The following is a 24,386-nucleotide window of genomic DNA, read 5'->3' as shown; positions in this document are numbered from 1 at the left end:
AGTACGGCCAAAGGAAAAACAAAGTCCTAAACTACTCTAAGTGTCTCTCCAACTCCAATCGACACTTAGAACTAGTTATCCTTAACCTTGTCGTCCATCCTTTGAAAACCGAAACGATTTCCATCGTAGGGGCATGACAACCTCGATTGCCCAATCGATCTCCATTACCATGACCTAACTTAATTGCCTCTGCAAAACACACGTTAGTCATAGTAATCTTGTATTGACATTAATCACCGAAATCCAACTAGGGGCCTAGATGCTTTCAATCTCCCCCTTTTTGGTGATTGATGACAATACCACCTCGAGTATGTTATGGAGTGAGGTTTTTGACGGGCTTGGTTCATATAAGCTTTTGTCAATAAGAACAAAAGAGTTAGTCAAGCTTATATGACCCAAGCCAACACAATGTACTCAAAGGATATGAATTAGGCATGACTACAAATAACAAGGCTCATTTGCTTCGAAGTATAAACGCGGAAGCAAAAGCAAATGAGCATTACACAAGTGGTATGACATATAGATAAAGCAAAGTTGAAGTCACATATGTCAAATATCACAACCACGTAGATAGCACTATCACATATATATATAATAGTATGCATGAAAGTAAACACACGAATGCATAAGTAATAGTGTATCACACAAATAAAACTCCAAATGTATATAATAAGCTAATACTAGATAACTAGCTCCCCCTAAAACTCGCTCCCCCTAAGTCTACATACTCAAACCCTCTCCCCCTTTGGCGTCAAACACCAAAACCTAAGGGTCGGTCGGCGGGGCTGCAGTGGACGAGTCAGGCGCTGAAGTACGTGGAGCAAGATGGAACTGGGCGCCATCATCATCTGACCCTGAGCTCTGAACTGACTGACCCTCTAAAGCAGGAAGTGTCGCTGAAGCGGTCTGGGTCTGAGCTGGGGCTGGTGCTGCCTGTGAAGCTACAAGTATGTCTGTCGTAGGATCTAACGAGGCGACAGACGAGGGGAGCCTCTGAGTAGTCATGATAGCTGGAGCTGCTGTAGATGGACCGGCAGTATGCATGTGAGGCAGAGTAGGCATGCCGGTCAACTCACTGAATGATGCTCCAAGACTCCTGGAGACTGATGTCTCAGGCACGAATAGCGAGGAAGTCTGCTATGGGGAGAAACCCGTGTGATAAGGAGTGAACTGCGGGGCTACACCAGGTGAAGCTAACCACTGGGACACCTATACAGGAGGTGACGTGAACTGAACTGGAGGCTGTCCCTGACTCTGAAGCCCGATGGGCTGTACTGCTGGAGTCGTCGAAGTGGTAGGAGGCTGTGCTAGCTGGGGCGAAGGCTGTGGCATTGGGACCCCAATGGCTGTCACTACATGCTGCATGAATCCCATGAGCTGCTGCTGCATAAGTAACTACTGGTGCTGAAGGAGCTGCTGCTGCCGCTGGAACTCGTCCTGACGGGCCTGAAACTGTGCGAAGTTGGCAGCTGTCTCCTGTGCCTGTCGTGTTTGATCCTGCTGCATCCGCTCAAGAATAGCAATGAGAGCGGGGTCGGTCTGTGGAGCAGGTGGAGCAGAACTGGAGCTACCGGCCTCTGCATCATGTCTGCGTGGAGGCATCTGAGGTATAGGCTGGTAGTCGTCGTCGGAGCTATCACTGTACTCGCTCACCTCCTGCTGTGCCTCTAGCTCCTCCTCCTCAGTAGCTGCAATCCCTCTGATGATCTCATCCTGCTGAGCTGTGGACTCTGGCACGTCGGGACGACGGCTAGGCTGTCTGGGTGCCTAAGGAGTGGTGTGTCTGATCCTCTGTGATAGGTTGTAGGCTGGGAACTCTGTAGTGGCACCTGTATACTCATCCATCATGCTAGGGGGCTTATCAAGCACAACTCTGCGGATGAGGAACGTGATCCAGTGAGCATAGGGAAGCTGCCTGCGACCCTTGAATCCCTCAGCTATAGTATCCTCCATCTCTGAAAGAAGGAGGTCCCAGATGTCAAACACTGTCATCTGCATGATGGCATTGAGAAGCCAGAGCTGTAAGCGAGTCAGGCCCTCCCTGTATCCCAACCTAGGAAGCAGTGTCCTCCTGATGATGGCCTCTAGTATCCTCGCTGTAGGAGTCAAGTCACTGGGGTTCCTGCTCAACCCCTCTCCAAACGGCTCCTTGAAGCAACGCCACACTAAGTCTGTAGGGGGCACTTGCCCTCCATGAGGACGCCTGGGAGGCTCCTGATGTCCATAGCAAACCTCATGCATCTTAACAGGCTGCTCCTGTAGCCTCAGTATCTCCCTGGCTCTGCCACTAGTCACTCTGTAGTCTTTGCCTTTGAAAGCAAAGTGAATGTATCTGTGATGAGGATCGATGTAGAGCGAGGCATAAAACTGACGGACCCAAGAAGGTACATATATGCCCGTCCGTCCAATCAGATCTGACAATCCTGGCAAATATGACAAGTATTGCCGAATGCTCTCTCCGGCTGCTGCCACAATGGACTCTATCTGACAGACCCTCTGTGATCTGAACACTGCCCCACTGTTAAGATATGCATTGTAGAAATCCTCCTGCAGTGGCGTGTAGAACCCCTCAGCTGCTCTCTCATCCCTCCTCGGAGGAAACCAGATCTCAAACTCAACAAACCGCAGCTGCTGAACCTGCCTGGCTGTAGCGGCCCTCAAGTCGAGGTGAACCACTGGAGGCGGACCCTGTGGTCTGGGCGGAGGGCGTGAACCCCTGCGCCGTGTAACTGGCCTCGGTGGAACTGCAGCACTGGTACGACTCGAGCGGCGTAGCTGAGGTGCCGGCTCGGTCTCCTGACCCTCCTGAGTCTCCTGGGCTGGCTGAGGCTCTGCTAGTGGGGGCTGCTGCTGTGCTGACGGACCCTCCTCAATGGCAACCCATCATCCTGCAAGCGTGGCAGTCCCAGCTGGACTACCAAGAAGACGCTCAACATCCTCAATCGCAGCTCTGGCTGCAGGTGAAACTGGCTGACCTGCAATGACAACTCCGCTGCGGGTACCACCCCTCTCGGCACGCTCTACGGCCTCTACAACAGCTGCTGCTCTCGCTGTCTCGGCGTCAGGGTACTTTCGCTTCTTGGATGTCAGCTGCTTGGTTGACTTGCCCTTGGATCCGGCTGGCTGACGAGGCGGGGGCCTCCGATCATCATCACCTGGGCCACCACCAACATTCTTGGTGCGAGCCATCTGAGCTGACAAGATGGTGAACTGCCGCTGATGAAGATCAACTGTCAAACTGCCGCTTTCGAGGCTTGGCCTCGATCCTTACTCGCAAGCTTGGCTCCGAGTTTACTGCCAACTGCCAGACGAAACACAACGGAACCGACTCGCTGCACGATAGAATAGATGGATATACAAATAAATACCATATGTCTAATAGATGCGAAACCCTAATGGAGAAAGCAATGTAGATGCGAAATTGAATCGAATGGCTTTCTACCTGACGATCCGCGAACCAAGAATAGATAAGATGTCACGCGGGGGATCCTCGGAACCGGCTAGGTTTAGGTCAAACGCCCTGAATGTAATGGGGAATCAGTGCATTTAGAATTTGATCTAGGTCACAATTGGAGATCAAGATTGAAACACAAAACTTGCCTTACCAATCAAGGGATGGTAGGGCTAGTGCACTCGGCGTGAAGACGGGCAGCCTTGGCAACGGCGGAGCGGCGAGCTTGGGCGCGAGGTGGCCGGTGCGGTGCTGCAGATCGCGGCAGGGCTGGAGCTCGGCGGCGCTTCGAGATGAGCTGGCGCGGGTGAGGCTCGGTGGCGCGGCGAGGTACGTCGGCGTGCGGCTGGCAAGGAGGCCGAGCACGGTGGCGCGCGGGACGGCGGCGCGTGGCTCGGCTGCGGGCTTGGCTGGAGCGCGGCTGGCGAGCGGGGGCCGAGCGCGGTGGCGGGCGCGAGATGACCGGTGCAGGTGGCTACGGCGGAGATGCGGCGGCGGCTCGGGCTAGGGTTCGACGGGAGACAGGGGTTGCGGGCAGTTAAGTAATCCCCCAACTCGTGACAGAAAAGGAAACGGGAAAAGAGTCCTTAAGACGCGCGAGATCCACTGACCGGACGCTCCGGTGGTAGCGACCGGACGCTACCACCCAGCGTCCGGTCGATTCCAGAGAGGTCCAAATCCTCTGGAATCGCGACCGGACGCGTCCGGTGGTCCATGACCGGACGCAGGCAGGGTCCGGTCAGTACAACTTGATCTTCCTCCGATCGACCGGATGCTGAACCCTTCCTGACCGGACGCACAGACGCAGCGTCCGGTCACTCCTTCAATAGCAGTTCACCTCCTGTGAACTGACCGGACGCTGGACAGCAGCGTCCGGTGCAGCGTCCGGTGCACCTTTTCCAGTAAACCTTCAAACTTCCTTCGCGCTGCCTGTTCCCAATCAAGTCCCAACTTGAATAAGATTCAAATAAACACCAATTGGGACTGATGTGAGTGACCTCTCTCAAACCCTCATATTTTTCAAAATATTTTGCCTTAGGCTATAATTCTTTTTAAGAAAATAGGCAACAAGAGGGCAAATGGAACAAACTGACAAAACAACATTCATGCATATGTAATGCTTGTAAGTAAATCTAGTTGCTTGTCAAGTTTGATCCAAAGTTAAGCTTCTTCACACGCTTTTCGGCGGTTATCTTAACCATGTTAGACAAGCCCTATATGCATTGCCACAAATTACACATGTTGTATATTACAATGAATGCAAGGGACAACACAAGCTCAATTTTTAGTGAAGTTACTAAAATCAAGTACATTGAGCTCATTCCGCAATCTACAAAATGTAGCCTCATCTAGCGGTTTAGTGAAGATATCCGCTAATTGATCTTCGGATCTTACACCTTCTAGTGATATATCATTTTTAGCTACATGATCTCTTAGAAAGTGATGGCGGATATCTATATGTTTGGTGCGAGAGTGTTGAACCGGATTATTTGCAAGTTTTACCGCACTTTCATTGTCGCACAAAAGAGGTACTTTCTCTAGAGCTACTCCATAGTCTAGTAAAGTTTGTTTCATGTATAATATTTGTGCACAACAAGCACCCGCGGCAATGTATTCCGCTTCGGCGGTGGACAAAGCCACACTATTTTGTTTCTTGGAGGACCAAGACACAAGTGATCTACCAAGCAAATGGCACCCTCCGGATGTGCTCTTTCTATCAACTTTGCATCCGGCGTAATCCGAATCGGAATAGCCAACTAATTCAAATAAAGCTCCTTTGGGATACCAAAGGCCAATGCTTGGTGTGTGCTTAAGATACCTAAGGATTCTTTTTACGGCAATTAAATGTGTTTCCTTAGGACTAGCTTGAAATCTAGCACACATACACACACTAAACATGATGTCGGGCCTAGATGCGGTTAAATATAACAAGCTACCAATCATGGAACGGTAGAGAGTTTGATCAACCGAGTTACCTCCCTCATCTAGGTCGAGATGTCCATTGGTAGGCATTGGGGTCTTGATTGGCTTACATTCATCCATCTTGAATCTCTTGAGAAGATCTTTTGTGTATTTCTCTTGAGAGATGAAGATGCCTTCTTTCATTTGCTTGACTTGAAAACCAAGAAAGAATGTAAGCTCACCAATCATTGACATCTCGAACTCCTTGGACATCAATTCACCAAATTCTTTGCATGAGTCTTCATTTGATGATCCAAAGATGATATCATCAACATATACTTGACAAATGAAGATATGCCCATCAAGCTTCTTGGTGAATAGTGTGGTGTCGACCTTCCCAATAGTGAAGCCCTTCTCAATAAGGAAATCCCGAAGGCGCTCATACCAAGCTCTTGGGGCTTGCTTAAGCCCATATAATGCCTTGGACAACCTATAAACATGATTAGGATATCTAGGGTCTTCAAACCCGGGAGGTTGATCAACATAGACTAGTTCATTAATAAAGCCATTTAAGAATGCACTTTTCACATCCATTTGATATAGTTTCATTTCATGATGTGATGCATATGCAAGAAGGATACGGATGGCTTCTAATCTTGCAACCGGTGCAAAGGTTTCTCCAAAATCTAAACCTTCAACTTGAGAGAACACCTTTGCAACTAGTCTTGCCTTGTTCCTCACAACAACACCTTGATCATCTTGCTTGTTGCGGAACACCCACTTCGTTCCAATGACTCTTGCACCTTTTGGTCGCTCTTCAAGATTCCAAACTTCATTGCGAGTGAAGTTGTTCAACTCTTCATGCATGGCATTGATCCAATCCGGATCTTTAAGAGCTTCTTCTACCTTGGTAGGCTCATAGCAAGAGACAAAAGAGTGATGAGCAATAAATGAAGTAAGTTTTTGAGATCGAGTCATCACCCCCTTTGTTGGACTCCCGATGATGAGATCTTGTGGATGATCTTGTAGGAGAGGTGTATTTCTTCTATTGACCACTTGAGGAGGAGGTTGTGGAGCATCAACATCTTGTGCTTGTACCACCATTTGCTCATGGGAGATATGAGTATCTTCATTTTCTACTCTCCCAACTTTTTCACCATCTTGTGGTACATTTGATGAAGAAGGTTGGTTAATGACTTGTACATCATCTTCATCATCTTTTGGCTTAATGTCTCCCACCGGAATATTCTTCATAGCCTCCCTCAATGGTTCATCACCTACATCATCAAGATTCTCATGTGCTCCTTGGGAGCCGTTAGATTCATCAAATTCCACATCATATGTTTCTTCAACCAAGCCGGTGGCATGATTAAATACTCTATATGCTTTGGACTTCAATGAGTAACCAACAAGAAAACCTATATCACAACGCCTTTGAAACTTCCCTAGGTGTTGCCGCTTCTTGTAGATGTAGCACTTGCAACCAAACACCCTAAAGAAGGAGACGTCCGGCTTCTTCCCATTGAGCAACTCATATGGTGTCTTGACAAGGAACTTTTGAAGAAATAGGCGGTTGGATGCATAACATGCGGTGTTGATTGCTTCCGCCCATAGAGCTTCGGGAGTGTTGTACTCATCTAGCATTGTCCTTGCAAGAGTGATCAAAGTCCGGTTCTTCCTCTCAACTACACCATTTTGTTGAGGAGTATAGGTTGCGGAGACTTCATGTTTGATTCCAACTTCATCACAATAAGCTTCTATGTTTGTGTTGTCAAACTCTTTGCCATTGTCACTTCTTATCTTCTTGAGCTTCACTTCAAATTCATTTTGAGCTCTCTTGGCAAACTTCTTGAAACAAGATGCAACTTCGGATTTGTCATGAAGGAAGAACACCCATGTATATCTTGAATAGTCATCCACAATCACAAGACAATAAAGATTTCCTCCCAAACTCTTGTATGTTGTTGGTCCAAATAAATCCATGTGTAGGAGTTCTAGCACTCTTGTGGTTGACATGAAAGCTTTGGTTGGATGAGTGTTTGCAACTTGCTTGCCGGGTTGACATGCACTACAAAGCTTGTCCTTCTCAAACTTGACATCCTTCAATCCTCTCACCAAATCATTCTTCATAAGCTTCTTGAGTGAGCTCATCCCAACATGAGCAAGTCTTCTATGCCATAGCCACCCAAGTGTTGTTTTGGTGAATAGGCAAGTCTTCAAGTTTGCATCTTCGGAGGTGAAGTCAACTAGATATAAGTTGTTGTATCTAAATCCATTGAATATCACTAGATTGTCATCTACCTTTGATACAACAACCTCCTTCTCGGTGAATAAGCATTGAAAGCCAAGATCACACAATTGCCCAACGGATAGCAAGTTGAAGCTCAATGAAGCAACATAGAGCACATTGGAGATGGAATGATCATTTGATATTGCCACTTTGCCCAATCCTTTAACCTTGCCCTTTGAATTATCTCCAAATGTTATTTTCTCTTGTCCATCTACCTCTTCATCTAGTGAGGTGAACATACGAGGATCACCGGTCATATGTTGAGTGCAACCACTATCAATAACCCAATGACTTCCACCGGTCTTGTAGTTCACCTACACACAAGAGATTCAAGCTTTAGGGATCCAAGCTTGTTGAGGGCCCTTCACCTTCTCAACAAGTGACTTAGCCACCCAAATTTTCTTAGGCCTACTCTTGTTGGGGGGACCTAAGAACATGACTTTCATCTTTCCACTCGAATCTTTTCTAAGCATGTAGTGAGCATTGAAAGCAAAGGGTCTAGCATGCTTGGGCAAGGGTTGTGGTGGTGGAGTTTGACACTCATGAGCAAAGTGGCCTTCTTGTCCACACTCAAAACATCTCTTTGGCTTTGGCTTTGGCTTTGATTGTTGGTGTTGAGCTTGAGCCTTCTTCTTCTCTACACTTGCCATGTATCCAATGCCACTTCTATCCATCTTCATGACGGTATTCATGAGTAGCTCACTTTGGAGATGCTTGCCTCTAGCAAACTTGCTCAATCCCACCTTGAGATGCTCTTTCTCCATCTTGAGCTTCTTGTTCTCTTCCTTGAGAATATCATTGTTCTTCTCCTCCTTGAGTTTCTTGATTTCTTCTTTTAGCTTCTCATTCTCAAGGATCACCTTTTTGTCATGATCAAGAGTTTCTAGCACAATGGTGTTGTGACTTTTCATCTCTTCAAAATCTTTCATGAGCTTCTCATTGTCACTCTTGAGCTTGACATACTCATCATAGTCATTGCACTCAACCACTTGCTTGCCCTTGCTACTAGATCCATGCTCAATGCTTTCATCAATTAAATCATCACATGAGGTAGCTATATCAATCTTAACAACATGGTTAGTAGCATCATGTGGCTCATTTGGTAAGAATTCTTGTGCAATAATAAGAGTATCATAATTAATCTTTAGAGTTGTATATTCATCTTTTAGCTTATTGTGACTAGTGATAAGCTCATTGTGCACCCACTCAAGTTTATCATTTTTATCTTTAAGCTCTTTCTTAGAAGATTTGAGCTCCTTGAGTTTGGATGATATAGAATCATTTGTTTCTTTAAGCTCACCATTAGCCTTTTCTAATGTATCACACTTAGCTAAGAGTGAATCATTTTTAGCATCAAGTTTTTCATTTGTAGCTCTACTCTTTCTAATGATCTTAGTATATTTTCTTAGTATTTTGACAAGATCATCATATGTAGGTGAGTCATCATCATCGCTATCACTATCATCATCACTAGCATGTTCGTCATCACTACTATCATCACCCTTAGTTACCTTGCGTTCACCTTTGGCCATAAGGCATAGGTGTGTAGAGGATGATGGCGATGGTGGCGGTGAAGATGCAAGATCAATAGCAATGGCGGCCACCTTTTCATCATCACTATCATCATCGGATGATCCACTTGATGAATCAATGTCCGTGAGCCAATCACCGACAATGTAGGCCTTGCCACTCTTCTTCTTCTTGTAGAAGTCCCTCTTTTTGCCATCTCTCTTCTTGTATGGCTTGTTCTTTTTCTTTTCATCTTCATCGCTTGACTCATCTTTCTTGCCCTTGTTCTTGAACTTGTCTTTCTTGGGCTTTGTGCATTGATGAGCTAGGTGGCCAAGTTCGCCACAATTGTAGCAATCCATCTCGGAGATTGGCTTTCTTCTTGAGCTCGTGAAGAACTTCTTCTTCTTGCCATCAAACTTGATGCCACTCTTATTTAGCCTTTTTAGCATCTTGGTGGTCTTCTTCACCATGAGGGCAAGGCTTTCTTCATCATCTTCATCACTTGAGCTCTCATACTCAAGTCTTGCTTTGCCCTTGTCTTGGCTAGCTTTGAATGCTAAGTCCTTCTCTTTCTTCTTTGTAGAGGATGAGCCATCTTGTGGTGTGATGTGCATGTACATCTCATGAGCATTGATCTTTCCCAAGATTTGTGTCGGTGTAGCGGTGGAAAGATCACCTTGATGTAGCACGGTCACAATGTGCCCATATTTATCAATGGGGAGGACACTCAAGATTTTTCTCACAACATCGGATGGTGACATTTGAGTAAGTCCAAGCCCATTGACTTCCTCTACAAGAACATTTAATCGAGAATACATCTCATTAGCACTTTCTTTGGGAAACATCTCAAAAGAATTTAGCTTTTTAATCACAAGATGATAGCGTTCCTCACGCTCACTCTTGGTTCCCTCATGGAGCGCACAAACGTCCGACCATAGTGCATGGGCGTCTTTGTGGTTCCTTACACAATTGAACACCTCTTTGCAAAGGCCTCTAAAAATGGTGTTGCGAGCCTTTGCATTCCATTTTTCATAATTCACTTCATCGCCTTGAAGTTGTGCGGCATTCCTAGGTGCTGGGAACCCTTGAGAGGCGGCTCTAAGAATTCCAACATCTAGAGCTTCTAAGTATGCCTCCATGCGGATTTTCCAATATGGAAAATCATCTCCCTCAAAGATAGGAGGAGGTCCATCCCCATGAGACATCTTGCTCTAAGCGATTAAGCTTAAAAACGTGAGCACGAGGCTCTGATATCAATTGAAAGGATCAAGATGCCCAAGAGGGGGGGGTGAATTGGGCTAATTCGAAATTCTCTTGCAATAAACAAATCCTACGGATAGCCCAATTAACCCCTTGTGCCTAGAAAAGTGTTCCTATCAAACTAATGCACAACGAACTCACAACCTATGTTCCAACCTTACTCTAGCAAGCAATTCTATGGATGTAAAACAAGTATTGAATTGCTCAAAGTAAATACTCAAAGTAAGTGCTCAAAGTAAATAGGGAGAGAAGGGAACGCGGCGATGTTTTGCCGAGGTATCGGAGAGTCGCCACTCCCCACTAGTCCTTGTTGGAGCACCCGCGCAAGGGTGTAGCTCCCCCTTGATCCGCGCAAGGATCAAGTGCTCTCTACGGGTTGATTCTTCGACACTCCGTCGTGGCGAATCACCCAAAGCCGCTCACAACTTGAGTTGGGTCACCCACAAGCTCCGCCGGGTGAACACCAAACTCCCAATCACCACCAAGCCATCTAGGTGATGGCGATCACCAAGAGTAACAAGCACGAACTCTCACTTGACCACGCGAAGCCTAATGAGAAGATGGATGCACACTTTGCTACTCTTGATTTGCTAGTGAGGCTGCTCTCTAGGATTCTCAAATCACAAACACCTCACTAGGACCTTGCTCTTTTTGGCACTCACAAACGTGTTTCTCAGCTGTTGGAATGAGCAAAAGTAACTCCACTCACGAGTGGAGCTTCTATTTATAAGCCAGCCTGAAAAACGAACCGTTATGAGCTTCTGCGGGATGACCGGACGCTCCGGTCAGTTCAACCCGCGAACCAGTAGTAACGAGTTGACCGGACGCTGGCAGGGTCCGGTCAGCACTGACCGGACGTGTCCGGTCGCATAAAACCCTTACTGGAACCTTACTGGACTCGACCGGACGTTGAACCCTCAGGGTCCGGTCAGCATTGACCGGACGCGTCCGGTCACTCTTTCCCAAGTCTGGACCCTTACTGGAGTCGACCGGACGCTGGCCCTCAGCGTCCGGTCACATGACCTTCCAGCATCCGGTCACACCAGGCTTGTTCACCTCAGTCAAATGAACTGACCGGACCCTGCGGCCAGCGTCCGGTTGCACCGGAGCCAGCGTCCGGTCAGTGTTTGACCCTCCATTCACTTTCAACTTCCGAACATATGTGAATGAAGTTTGCTCCATAGGATCTTAGGCATTCATAGGAGCTACCTAGAGCTAGTTTTAACAAGTGTGCACCACACCTAACTCACTAGACTCAACTAGGTCAAGCTACCCGTTCATACCCCCCTTCATAGTACGGCCAAAGGAAAAACAAAGTCCTAAACTACTCTAAGTGTCTCTCCAACTCCAATCGACACTTAGAACTAGTTATCCTTAACCTTGTCGTCCATCCTTTGAAAACCGAAACGATTTCCATCGTAGGGGCATGACAACCTCGATTGCCCAATCGATCTCCATTACCATGACCTAACTTAATTGCCTCTGCAAAACACACGTTAGTCATAGTAATCTTGTATTGACATTAATCACCGAAATCCAACTAGGGGCCTAGATGCTTTCACAATGCAAGGGACAAGTTTATATGATGCTAAAAGATACTACTTGTAAGACTAAAAGATACTATATAAAAACTTATCTTGCCCTTGCAAATGTCCTCATGTGACATTATGGATTTAAGCCTTGCTTCCTACAAATACTCCCCATTACATAGGCTAATCCATAATCCACTATCCTCCCTTTCTCGGACCATTACCACTTGTAGACCATTACCACTTGTAAATTATTATGATCTAGCTTTTGGTCCTACACATTAATGCTTGCTTTTGGTCCTCTAAATTCTCCCCCTTTGGAATCAAACACCGAAAAGGAAGACATTAATAGCACAAGGGAGGGTCAAACTTTGTGATCCTTTGTATGTAGAGTGGAATCGGTCACAAAATTTGACTCTCACATTATATAGACTAAGCTCCCCCTAAATATATGCATACATATGGTAGAAGACAAAGCATATGCATAATTGGTAAATTATTGCTCAAGGGAATTTAATCTATATAATGCATGGAGAAAGCATATAAATATCAAAATAAAATCAACATGATGATATCGGTTTAGAAATACCACATGTGGAAACCAATTTGATTTCTACCACTTGCAATTGGTGGTGGATATTTGAAGTATGATGCTTAACTCCAGCAAACTCCATTTTCCTTGCAATGAGACTACTACACACATGATAAGCTTGAAAAGATGTTAGTCTCAAAGCATCCAACTTGTAGAGTAACCTCCCCCTAAATTTGTGCACACAAGTATGGAATACTTGTAGGAAACATGCACATTGATTTTAGAATAAAAAATACCACTTGAAAGATGACATCACATGAGTGTGAGAGTCATTTTCGAAGGCGATATTTGGAAGAAATTATCTACAATTTGGACTTTGGCACATATTAGATGAATAATCAAAAGACAAGCTATGTACCGTGCTTCCAAACAATTTTAAACCATGTAGGTTTGCTCCAAGGGTTAAGAATAAAACCGAGCAAGCCTACCATAAGATATACCTAGTGTATGCATGACAAAGGATATAAGCATGTAAATGCAAACATAGGCATGAAAAATAACTAGATGTTTAAAGATACCAATTTAAAGTAATAATATCTAGTTACATAACATGGAAAGGGGAGTTTTGGTCCATAGTATTCACTAACCCATTTGGCAATGACTTTATCCATAATGATGCACCCCATGAAATACACCCATACTTTTGCCAAGTCTCCAAATTCCCCGACGTCCATTGGACTTCTCACTTCTCTTTTGGGATCCAAACCTTCTTGGTGCTCTTCGTATTGGAAATGATCTCCTTTGGCACCCAAAAGCGTTTGACCCCATTGTTGGCTTGCTTGTTCACCTTGATGGCCACCACCTTGTCATTTTTCTTCTTCAAGAGAGATAAGGTGTGGAGGCCTTTTTGTCCACCTTGTTGGTATAGGTGTTGGAGAGCTTGCTTGTTTGCTTTTTCTCTTTCTTCTTTGCTCCTCCCCCATTCTTCACCTTGCACTCATAGGACTTGTGACCTTCCTTGTGGCACATGTAGTAAACCACGGTTTGTCCTTCATCAAGCTTCTTCACTCCCTTGATGGTGTTATCTTGATGAAGTTGGGCTTGCTCCGCCTTGCCTTTCACTTGTGTCAAGTCCTTGGTGAGGCGAGCCACTTCTTGCTTGAGTTTCTCATTCTCCATTGCAACCTCTTGTGTGCATGTATCTACAACAACTTTCTCAACACAAACTTGGTTGCACAAAGGGTGAGTCTAAATATAAATCATTGTAAGAAGTAGAGGCATCCTTTTCAGGCATGTTAAAGATAGAACTTTTCTTTTTAGATGCCTTGATGGGGGTTATACCAACGGCTTCAAGATTAGCAACTTTTTTAGTTAGCTCATCACAATATTTGCACATGGTCTCCATTTTAGCAAGCAAACTTTCATAAGCATTTTGTGAGCTAGCTAACTTTTCTTTTAATTTTTTATTTTTCTTTACAAGTTGCTCATCATTGATTGCGCATGCATTTGTTGTTACACTAGCCTCAATTTGTTCAATTTTAGTAGATAGTTCAATATTGAGATTAGCAAATATCTCATATTGTTCAAGCAAAGTTTTATATACTTCTTGTGAACTATCTAGCTTTTCTTTTAATTTTTCGAGCTTCTTTTGTTGACTAGTGCAAACTTTAGCATAATTAAGATTTTGTTGCACAATTTCATCATAAGAAGACATTTCATCATCACTATCACTCTCACTAGAGGATGAGCTTTTGTTACCTCGTGCCATAAGACACACACGAGAAGAGCTTGATGATGAGTGCTTGTGGCCTCGCCTCTTGTGATGGTGTTCTTCTTCACTTGAAGAATCATCCCATGACCTTATTGATGTGAGGGCTTGGTTTTTGCACGCCTTCTTCTTTGTCTTGGGTGTGGGCTTGTTTGGACAAACTTTCACAAAGTGCCCTAACTCGCCGTATCCATAGGATCCTCTCTTTCTTTGCTCACTTCTTTGGTTGGTGAAGATGATATCTTGAATTTGGATGGGCACACCCTTGACATTGAGCCTTTGGATCATCTTCTCCATCTTATTGATAAGTTTGATTGATTCTTCATCAAGGTCGGAGGTGGAGGAGGAAGATTGATTATCATCACTTGAATCTTCATCATCCTCATCCTCATCCTCATCCTCATCTTCTTCTTCATCTTCACTTGAGGACCTTGAGCTTGAGCTTGTCTCAACTTGCTTGCCCTTCATCTTCTTTTTCTCGCTACATGCAAGAGTTTTGCCTTTGCTTGATGAAGAGGCTTCTTCTTGACCCATCTTGCATGACATTTCAAATGTTACTATCTTGCCAATGACTATGGCTGGGGTCATGGTGCTCAAGTCCTCCATGTTGTGAAGGATGATGACGATTCTTGCATATTTCTTTTGTGGAAGCACGGAGATGATCTTCCTCACGATGTCCACATCATCTAGCTTTGTTAATCCTATTGAATGGAGCTCATTGATAATTAGATTCAAACGAGAATACATATCACGAACAAGCTCATCATGATTCATTGTAAAGGAATCATAATTTTGTTTAGCTAGACAATGTTTTTGCTCACAAACATTAGATGTGCCATCATGGAGCTCTTGAAGTTTTAACCAAATTTCATGCGCCGTATTTAAATTGAACACTTGGTTAAACACATCCATGCTAAATGATTCAAACAAGCAATTCTTAGCTCTAGCATTGAAATGCATTTCCTTTTCTTCACTCTTTGTGGGTTTATCGAGATTTTTAATGGGTTTCGTCCCGTCACGAGTGACTCTCCAAACACCCAAATCAACTGCCTCAAGGTGGCAAGCTATTCTAGCTTTATAATTGGCGAAGTTAGTGCCGTCAAAGTGCGGAGGCCTAGAGGTATCCATCCCAACAACTCTTAATAGCGTCGGCTCAACGGCGGTTAAGCCAAAGGTCCTAATTGAGCCAACCTCTCTCTGATACCACTTGTAGGGGATCGTGACACCTAAGAGGGGGAGGGGGTGAATTAGGCAACTTAAAATTCTACTTAAAACTATGGCCTCTTTTTCTACCCTTAGCAAAACCTATGCAAAAGATAAACTATCTAAATGTGCAACTACGATTTTGCTAATGTATTGCTATCTCTACCGTAAAAAGGAGTAATGTAAACAATGTAAATGCGGAAGCTAAAGAGCAAGGTAGAGATATGCAAACTCCCATCGACGACTTCGGTATTTTTACCAAGGTATCGAGAAGCATGCAAGCTTTCCCCTAGTCCTCGTTAGAGCCTCTCGTAAGGAATCCCTCGCAAGGGCCAAGCTCCCAGTCAGGTAACTCTGTGGATAGCCTCGGGCCTTCCCCACGCGTAAGTGGGTCTCCGACGTGCCTTCCGACAAGCCTGTCCCGGATGCTCCCCGCCGTCTTCATAATCAAGCTTCCAGCCGAAACGCCGCAGGCCTTGTTTCCTCTGGTACACGGTGGCGGCCACACCACAACCGTGGTTGGTGTGATCTCACAAGACTACAAGCCCCTCCAATATACAATGATGGTGCGTGCAAGCACCGAGTGGTAAGAGGTATGCAAACCTCACTAAACACTAGGCCTAAACCTAGGGCAAGCGCATAAGCGGTGGTCTAATCAACCTAAGCACTTCGCAAAGCACCTATGCTAATCACCTAATGAATCACTAAACACTATGCAAGTGGAGATCACTAAAATAGTGTATCAACACCCTTGGTATGTTTCCTCAGCTCCACACACTTCATTTGGTCGGTTGGGGGTGTATTTATAAGCCCCACCGAGAAAGTAGCCGTTGGGATGAAATCCCACTTTTCTGCTACTGACCGGACGCGTCCGGTCGTCCCGACTTTTAGAGCCGCGATCAATTGATCGGACGTTGCCAGCGTCCGGTCACTTGCCACCGGACGCGTCCGGTCTGAATTTCGCCACTCTATAACCTTCTATACTCGATCGAACGCTGTTGTTCTGCGTCCGGTCGATTTGCCGCCAGTGTTCAATCGCTGCTGATGCCTTCTGTTGTCGAGCCTCTTAATCGGAGCGTCTGTTCGCTATACGCCAGTGTCCGGTCCAGCGTCCGATCACCTTTGTGAGCTCGTTTCTTCGCGATCTTGCGTTCGGCTAGGTTCCTATCTTCGTGCTTGGACTTTGCTTGATATCTTAGGTCTTCTCTTGTGCTCCTAGGGTCTTGCTTATGGTGTTGATCATCAGATCATCGCATCGCCTTCGTCCAAGTCACGTCTTGTACCCTATTGAACTACAAAACAATCACTTGCAAATTTATTAGTCCAACTTGGTTGTGTTGGTCATCAAACACCAAAATCCAAAGTAAATGGGCCTAGGGTCCATTTTTCTTACAGGAATCACCACACAGAATGTGTTTGCCGTATGCGACTTTGATATGAGATTTACTTTTGTTCTAGCTGGATCGTCAGGATCAGTTCATGGTATGAGGGTGTTCAATGATGCACTTGAGAAATTTGATGATAAGTTTCCACATCCACCTGTAGATATGTATGGGCTTTTACATTTCTTCATTGTCTTTGTCATAGTATTTGTCATGTTACTTACACAAGTATTGTGTTGTGTAGATAAATTTTATCTTGTTGACTTGGGGTACCCAAATTGACCAGGTTTTCTTGCACCGTACAGAGGTACAAAATACCATGTGCCCGAATGGAGAGAAGGGCCCGCACCTAGAGGTACAAAAGAGCTCTTCAATTACACACATTCTTCACTTAGAAATGTTATAGAGAGGTCTTTTGGAGTCCTAAAGATGAAGTGGAGAATTTTGTTGGATTGGCCTAGTTTTCCCATGGCAAAGCAAAATAATAATGGCATGCATGGCACTGCACAATTTCATTAGACAGAGTGGTATGATGGATGACCTCTTTGACTTGTGTGATCAAGATGAAAACTATATACCAATAGAGGAAGAAACTTCAACTCAAGCAACTAGAGGCACCACACGTTTTGGAGACAAAGATGAAAACATGAATCAATTTCGTGATTGGATAGCGAATGGTTTGTTTGCAAGGTCATAGCAGCGCCATGGTTTGTAATAATGAAGTTTTTTTGTAAACCATTTGAACATTATTTTGTGAGAATGTACATTGCGACAAACAACTACCATAACAGTCAAGCAGAGCTGCAAGGAATGGCGCTAGCGTGCAGTCAAGCATCTAGCAGAGCAGCCAAGCAGAGTAGCAAGCCAGGCATGCATTTGGCGCCAAGGCCACACGCGGTAGGCTGCGGCGCTAGCAGGAGCCAACAACACGGCACTGTTGGCGCCAAATGCCAGGGGCACCAAGTTAGCATTAATGAGGGGTGTTTTGGTCTTTATAAACATATATATGTTAGGTTTAGTCACCTAACCAAACATGACCTTACTAAAATTTAGGAGGTAGTTTAACTGCCTAGATTTAGGAGCTGGGAACCAAACAGACCCTTACTGGCTTATTGCATCCTGTAGTGAAGCTATGGTGTTTGATGAAACGTGCATGTGGCAGTTTCATTCCATTTTATATTTGTAATGCTGCGTTCATCACCAATAGGTGAAGTTGCTGCTGAAATGATAACAGATAAAATGCTCAGTTCTCAAGTTTGTGCAAATGTCCTTTCAATCCGGAGCTAAAGCGAGGATGATGTATATCTCAAGTTTGTGGCTACTGGGTCGCGGTGCGGTGGAGGCGGCCCTCGCGTATGCTGCGTGGCGGCGAGCGGCTGCAGGGGCGACGGCAATGGTGCGCAGCCGGCCGGGGAGGACACGACGGCGACCTGCTGCTGCGCGAGGATGGGCAGTGCCGGCGGAGGCGACGCTCCTCCTTGAGCTCCGCGGCCAGGTCCAGCAGCCGCTGTTGCTGCGCTCGACATTGGGCTATGGCTGTGGTTGGGCTTGTAAATTTTGACATATATTTGACATATATTTCTCTGATATCTGTAATTCATAAAAATAATTTGTAAATTTTGAAAAATTTGGCGTATATTTCTCTGAGATCCGCAATCCATAGAAATATAAGTTGTTTTATATTTTTAAATTACATCACTTTATCCAATAAATTACAGTGAATAAATCATTGTAAATATAGTAATAAGACAATGTAAATATAGTTAAAAGACAGTGTAAATGCATAGAAAAAATCAGGTGCCAGAAACTTTCAAAACACTCGGTTATTGGGTAGAGAGTTCCTTAACTATTCATGGAAAACGTTGGCCCCATTCGGCTTATCCCATATCCGGCTTGTTCGACTTCTTTTTTTAGTCGGAATAGTATTTTTCTCTTATAACAATTCAGCCAGAACAGTGTTTTTCAGTCAGTTTCAGCTAAAATTCTGCCAGCCGAACAGGGACTACTTGTTTCCAATCGGGCAACCCAGTCATTGCAGGACAAAATCTAATTAGTTTTGTCTATTTCTCCAACAAAGTCTCAAAGCTCTAGGATCCCAGTAAAAATCACCAATAACCATCTCAGTAATGGCGCGGCGTCCAATTCCTAATTCCTAATCTTGCTAACATGACCATAGCTAACGTTGGCACAGTTTGACACACAGCCGCTCAAGCAACGAGGCCGATGTACTCGAGCTCCACGGAGCCCAGCCACAGCTTCCCCCTCCTCTCCGCCACGTCGCTCAGTGTGACACCCTTGGCCGCCGTAAGCTCCTCGACCTCCACCCCGTGGGCGTCCAGGAGGACCCCGACCAGGTGCTTCGCGGGAGCCGTCGCCGGAGCCGCGTCCAGCCGCTGCTTCTCCTGGTTCAACGCCACCCAGTAGCCACCCTTGCCGTCCCGCCTCACGTTGTCCGGGTAGCCCGGCAGGTCCGCCGTCGCCACGTCGTTCGGGTACGGCAGGCCGGCCTTGAGCACGGTGACGCTCTTCGTCTGCGCGTCGTACTTGAGCAGCCGCCCCGTTGCGTCCGCGTTCATCATGATCTCCGTGTTAAACCTCCTCGGGTACGTGCTGCTCGAGTCAGTAAAGTACTAAAGTATACGTCGCCGGTGGCCGGTTGACGTCGAGGCCGTTGACGAAGTTGAACGGGACGCCGTCCGCACCGGTCGCCAGCACCTCGGCCTCGCCGCCGCCCGGCCCGACCCTCATGAGCCCCAAGTAGGCGTCGTCAATATAGAGGTTGCCGGTCTTGAAGTGGAACTGGAGGCCCAGGGCCGGCCGCACATGCTCTCGGTCTCCACCGACGGCACCGCGTCCGCCGTGCACAGGGGTATCCTCCTGTAGTTGGCGCTGTGCGCGAACGTGGTCCAGCCGACGGCGCTGCCGCCCCACTTGAGGACGCGGCCGTCCGAGACGCCGGCGTAGGGCCCTTCGGCCTTGCCGTCGAAGGCAAGGCTCTCGGCGCCGCTGATGCCGCTGGGTAAAGGGAGGTGGAAGCTCCAGCGTGTGTCGGTTGTCTTGACCTGCGCGGAGGCACACGGCGGGGCGAAAAGGGGTAGGACGACGACGGCGAGGAGCCACGTCACCAGATTGAGCTGCCGCGCCCCCATGCTGTGCAGTGCGTCACCCAACTAGCTAGCTTCCTCGCGATGATCTCCGACGCGTGCAGCGCTCTCGCAATCTCGTGCAGTGTGTGCTGGATTTGTCGTGTGTTCTTATGTTGCTCTAGCCGCGCCGTGGGCTCGCGTTTTATGGCGCTGAAACCTGCCCGTCGCGCCTTCGGACTCGGCCGCTTTGGCGGGAGATTTTGTTTACGAGCCGGACCGCCGATCACGAGACGGCGCTGTTGGTGTTGGGATTTCGGAAGCTGGCTTGCGCAAAAAAAATATAATTTGATATGATATATATATATATCTTAAAAAAATTATATCTTTTTTTTGTGGAATTAAATAAAGATAGTTTTTATATAAAAATTATAGATCTCGAGGAGATTTACAACTTTCTAGTTTTGAGTTTTTTCATTTGAAGTTGTTAAGATTTTAAAAAAAAATTAATGACATATTTAGACTTAAGGGTATTTTTGACTTTTCACACATACAGTTTGACGGCGTTAAAGCCTAAACTGACGACAGTGGCATTGGGAAAAAAAAAGTCAGAGCAATGACATTTAAGATCACTTCACTTTTTCAAAAACACCGAGGGCATTACGATCTTTTTTAATAGCATACGAGAAATTCACCGTTGTACCTATCACAGTTCGGATTCGGACCCAAACGTGGCGCGTGTTTCTCTCTTCGGATGGGAGGCTCGTGGGCGTAGGGGCCTCCACAAAATTTGTGCGTCAGTTTGCCGGTGCGTGACAGGGAAGGGACCTGGGCCTCGTCGCGCACAAGCTGGGTTGTGGCCTCGTGGGATTTCAGATTGATCTACGAGAACGCAGACAAACAGTACGACAATTCGGCTGTTGCGCGAGCGACAAGTCTTACATACGCACCCAACGTACACCTTGTAGTCGAAAGCAGCCATTATCCGTGCTTCCTCACACAGAAAAACTGTTTTTTTAAATGTTATATCAAAATGATCATCACAACTCCAACAGCCTGTTCGGCTGGGATTATTCCCTCATAAACGGTCGTAAATTTCGAGCCGAAACAGTATTTTTCTCTCACACCAAACTAGCCAGCGGTACTTCTTCACGATCCAGCAACGAACAAGCTCAGCCAAACGAACAGGCTGCAAGTCTTTAACGGACGAAGGGGACGAAAATCATCATCATTATCCGTCCCGGATGATGTTTGGAAAATTACACTTTTAGCTTTGTCGCTTCAATCCAAAATTCAGACGACGACGGAGCAACCCCGCTTAAACTAAAAACATTGCAGTTCCAATACACTTTCTTGGTCTTCGATCTCCAACACCACGTATCATGATCAACGGAAATGCTAGTGTCCGGACGTCCCATCATCCGGACGCCCCGTTGCCGTGGGCCATGACGGTACGAACGACTCACTATCCCGGATGCCTCGTCCGATCGGCCGTTTGATAAAAAAAAACTCCATCTGTCTTCTTCATTTATGGGTCTCTAGAAACGTCATTTCCTAATCCCCACTCGCCACCGAATTTCAATTCCACGCTCCACCATGACCGCGCTCCCGTGGCACTCTTGACCGCGGCTGGTCAGCTGCCATCCTTCATATCCACCTCACTTGAGCGCCAATGGCCGCCTTCCTCCCTCTCCACCGTAGTTCACCGACCATCGCGCGGCTTCAGTTCGTCGCTCCCGCCCAACCGCTTCCGTCCCTCTCCGACGGCATCTCGGGCTAAGAGCGGCGACTAATCGGCCTCTGCCTCTCTTCCTTTCCACAGAGCTCGGTCCGCATCCTTCCTCGGTGATGGCATCTAGCGATGTGGACGAGATCGGGCAGGGCAGCGTCGCACACCTCAGGTCGGCCCCCACCGAGCCAAGGGCACCCACGAAGCGTGGCGGTGGTGCTCGCGCGCTGCCGCTTGGCGCCGGCTCCCACTCCGAGGCAAATGTATATTTCAAGTGTTTCGATGTTATCAGAGGTATGTTGCAAGTGTTTCATATGAATGTTGCAAAAGTAGATTGGGATGTTGCATATGTTGCAAGTGTTTCAGAAGTGTGTTGCAACTTGCAAGCGTTTATTCAAAATGTTTAATCTATTTCAGGCATATTCCCTTCATCCCCAAAAGAATACAATTCTGGAACAGTGTCATGTTTTAATATACCAAGTTTGACCAATTATAAATAAAAAATATAAATATTTACAATATCAAATAAATACCATTAGATTAATTATAGAATGTATGTTCATAATAAATTGATTTGGAGCCATAAATGTAAATATTATTTACTAAAAACTTGGTCAAACGCGAAACACTTTAACTAGCACGCATACCATAGTTACATTCTTTTGGGGACAAAGGTAGTATGTTGCAAGCATTTTTATCTGGATGTTGTACATGTTTCACACTCGAAATATTTCAGTTGTTTCAGTCTTATATTGCACTAAGTGTTTTCATATTGCAAGTTGCAAGCGTTTTATCTAGATATTGCATATGTTTCACACATATGTTGTAAGTGTATGTTCTAAATATTCCATCTGCTTTCAGACTTATGTTGTATTTAAGTGTTTCATGTGTTTAGAGGTATGTTCAGAGAGTCATGGGGCATTGCCCGGGCGCTAGAGAAGGGGCACAGTGAGCCTGGGCCGGTGGATGGGGCCTGTTTACTCTTCGAATATATGGCGTGATTTGACTTGGGCCCCGTTCGCGTGCTCTTAAACCCGGCTTGATTCGCTTTTTTTTTATCCGAAACAGTATTTTCCTCTCACAAATTTCTTCAGAATTCCTCCAAACCATCCAAATTCCTCCACAACCATACCAGCCGAACACCCCTTGGTGTGATCTAAAAAATATATTTTAACCTATAATTTCTCTTATACTATATACTTTATAGGAATATAAGTTTGATCATTAGAAAGTATTTCTAAATACAAATCTAATGTAACTATTTTTATAATACAAACTTTTGATAGACTAATTATTAGTCAATGATAATAAAGCTTGAATATTGAAATATGTGCATGTCTTATATTCGGGGACGGAGGGAGTAAAGGTGAAAATTTTCTCACCCTCGAGTAAAAGCCCAAGAATAAGTAGAACTTATAACAAAATTTATTCAAGCCAAAAGCGTTTAAGTCCATAAAATTGTACAGAAGCAGTAGTAAACAAAGGCATCACAGAAATGGCTTCAATCTCAGAGGAGAGGAAATTATTCACTAGTTCTATCGTCTATGATGTTTGCTTGCCTATACCTTAATCACCAAACTAGTCAACATATTTCTTTACATTGTCTACTGTAGCTATTTAATAATGGTACACTATATACACAAACTCTACGCGAAAAAAATCCTCACAAGTAAATCATGCCATATTGGTATAATTGCCTAGTACGATTTTCTTTTTAGTTATCTATTAATTGTTGTTGGCCACTTAAGAAACAATGAAAAAGGGTAGTTATGAAAATATTGATACTTTTCATCAGATTATGTGACGATCTTTACATTAAATATATGTATGAGAGAAATTTTCTATTCTATATTATAACTAAAAAGATAAGCAAATCTACACCATCTATTTAGTGAGTCATAGTGTATACTAGTCATATGTATGAATTAAAAAGATGTATTGGCACCATACGTATTTCTTATCTACCCTACTAATGCACCAAGTTTTCTTCGCTTGGTCCACCCAGAAAAGCGTCCCCCGCTGAGATGGCCATCCTAAATGCACCCCAATAATTATACACACAAAACCAACCACATTCGAATCAACCGCCCAGATTTATCCTCAATATTCTCTCTCATTACTCACGCATGATCCAAAGCATATTTTGTATGGTATTCCTCCTCCCCCTCCATGAGTCGCGGAAAAAGGAATATTGACGCGAGAAAAATTGACGCACGAGAAATCCGCGGCTCTTTCCACGCGGAGTCCGCCTCTGCTCGATCTCCTGCCTCCGCACCTACGAAGCCTCGCCGCAGCACGTCCGCGCCGATGTGGCCGTTCCGGCGTTCTCAATTCCCGTAAGGCGTAAGGCGTAAGCCGTAATCCCGTGATCGTGATCCCCAGCGGGCGGCCGCAAACGTAGCGGCGCTGCGGTCCCTCTCTGTCCCTGAAGGCCTGACTCCCTGCCGCCCCGGTGGTAAGTGATTTGAGTTCATCAATATTCAGTTATAGGGCTCGGTGGTGTTTGTTTGATCTCATCTGACAACTTCAATTTTCTATTCGACCTTGCAATCCAATCCATACAGTACAGGCATCAAGCGACCGAAGCCAATAGTTGATCCATTAATTTAATTATTATTTAATTCATCAAGCCACATAGGAACAGGCCGTAGGCTACAGGTAATTTTTTCTAAACTCCATATTACCGTGATAGACTGATAGGGTTCTAATTTTCTATTTTTCTATTTTCAGTACTCCTCATCAGCG

At 45.5% G+C, this 24,386-nt stretch overlaps 1 pseudogene; it reads right to left on the bottom strand.

The window, feature by feature from the left end:
* Positions 1-19,036: 19,036 nt before the first annotated feature.
* On the bottom strand, positions 19,037-19,978 carry LOC136519870 (protein STRICTOSIDINE SYNTHASE-LIKE 10-like; annotated as a pseudogene).
* Positions 19,979-24,386: the final 4,408 nt, after the last annotated feature.

Source organism: Miscanthus floridulus, chromosome 18, assembly GCF_019320115.1.
Source record: "Miscanthus floridulus cultivar M001 chromosome 18, ASM1932011v1, whole genome shotgun sequence".
NCBI lineage: Eukaryota > Viridiplantae > Streptophyta > Magnoliopsida > Poales > Poaceae > Miscanthus > Miscanthus floridulus.
This window is presented reverse-complemented; position numbering and strand designations above follow the sequence as displayed.